General features: G+C 45.2%; 1 long non-coding RNA gene across 1 annotated transcript in view; it reads left to right on the top strand.

The window, feature by feature from the left end:
- The window catches only part of LOC102479229 (uncharacterized), a 122,400-nt gene that overhangs the window by 933 nt on the left and 119,363 nt on the right, over window positions 1–2,104 (top strand). The window lies entirely within an intron of this gene.

Raw genomic sequence — 2,104 nt, 5'->3', positions numbered from 1 at the left:
TGCTCCTTCCCCTCCTCCCTCCTCCCTCCGCCTCCCCCACCCCCTCCCCGCCACTCTCGCTCGCTCGGTCCTTCCTTCCCTCCGCGGCTCCCAGCCCAACTTTGCGCGCTGGGTCAGGCGCCAGGAAACGGGGACGCAGCGGCACCTCCCGGCTCCTGGGCCTCACTGCAGCCGACGCCTGCGCCTGCCGCACGGCCTCTGAGCATGCCCCGTGCCCTGGTTGCAAGGGTGCCAGGGGTGTCCGGAAGGTACGTTCCTTGGGGTCTTTTCTGGGGAACTTGGGCGCTACCCGGAGAGCGTCTTTGGACTTTAAGCCGGTGGGGAAAAAGGGCCGCCAGGAAGGTTCGGAGAGGCAGCCTACAGCTTTCCGCTCTAGCTGGAGCTCTCCAGTGCCGGCCACAAACCAGCTTTTTGAAAAGACAATTATTTATAATATTAGCAGAGAAGAGAGCAGTGGAGAGGCTTGGAGTGAGCTCTTTGGAGAAACCTCTGCGCGCTGGTTTTGAAGCTGGGGTAAATGGTTAAGTTGTGTTTGTTTTATTTTCTGAGGAAAATACCCCTCTATTCCTGTGAATGTAAGGGTGTGTTTGAGAGAGAAAGTGAGAGAGAAAGGTGTCTTATTGGTAGAAACTTGCTCCCTTTAGGCACATAGGTCAAGAAATGTTTGTAAGGAAGGGAGAGGGGATGAAAAGAAGGGAGGCACAGAATGGATAAAATAACAAGTATTTGAGAACAAGTGGAGCAACTGGAACTCTCACCCATTGCTGGAAAGAGTATAAAATGGTAAGATTACCTGGGAAAACAATGTCTTATGAAGTTAAACATTTACTTATCATACAACCCAGAAAATTCGACTCCTAGGTTGGTTTTGCTCACAAGAAATGAAAACATATGTCCACACAGACTTGTACAGTGATGTGATGTTAATAGCTTTTTTCATAATAGTCCCAAACTGGAAACCGCAAATGTCAAGCAACAAGTGAATGGATAAACAAACCCATGTATGCCCAAACAATGCAATACTATTTTGCCTAAAAGGGAGTGGACATGCAAGGACATGGATGAATCGTACAGAGTAAGCTTAGTGAGATAAGCCAGATGCAATAAACTCCAAACTGCATGATTCCATTTGAAGGAATTCTAGAATAGGCAAGTTACTCGGTGTTGACAGAAAGCAGATCAGTGGCTGCCTGTGGCCAGGAATAGGCAGAGGTTGACAGGGGCACTGGGGAAATTTGAGGGCGATGTGTATGTATATATCACATGTGTATACATTTGTCAAAATTCATAGAACTGTATACCTAAAATCAGTACATTTTATAAGTGAATTACATATCAAAAAATGGTTGATTTGGGGGCCAGCAGGTGGCATAGTGGTAAAGGTTCTAGACTCTCACATGGCCTACCATATCAGACCTAGATGTGTATGCATGCATACCCCAAATCTCAGGAGGAGAATGGAGAAGGGATTGCAGCATGGCTATTCCCCCTGGAGAGGTGATTTCTCACTTTCTCTCTCATTGTCTCTGTCTCTCTCCAGCAGGTGCATATACCCTATGGCAAAAACCCAAAAATAATTAAAGGTTTATATAGGAGACAGGATGGTGACATATCAGTAAGAGGTGATGCCATGCATGGCTGACCCACGTGAGAAGATTCTAGATCCACTCACAGAGACCTCCCTGAATATGCCGGGCATACATGTGTCCATGATCTGGGGCCAAATAAAGATGTATCATGACTTACAGACTGTATTGGGAGTACTGTCTGTTTCTCTCTGTCCTTTCCATTCATTAAAGAAATCATGAACTTTTTTTAAAAAGGGTTGATTTTTTTTTTTAAAGAAACAGAATATGAAAAAGAAAAAACAATTATTCTATCTTCAGTCTTTCTTCTTCCTGTCCTCTGCTTCCATGGTCTTCAAGGCTCAATATTTATAAACTCATTCTAAAAGATTACCAAAAACCCAGTGCGATTATTTGCTGTTAAATAGCTCTATGCATTCAAAAATGTTATTGATCACCCACTATCCACCAGACACTATTACAGTCACCATGGAAACCTGATGAACAAAACCCCTGACCCTGCTGACTTTGGGGAACCT

Source organism: Tupaia chinensis, unplaced genomic scaffold (genome assembly GCF_000334495.1).
Source record: "Tupaia chinensis unplaced genomic scaffold, TupChi_1.0 Scaffold000633_1, whole genome shotgun sequence".
Classification (NCBI taxonomy): Eukaryota; Metazoa; Chordata; class Mammalia; order Scandentia; family Tupaiidae; genus Tupaia; species Tupaia belangeri.
This window is presented reverse-complemented; position numbering and strand designations above follow the sequence as displayed.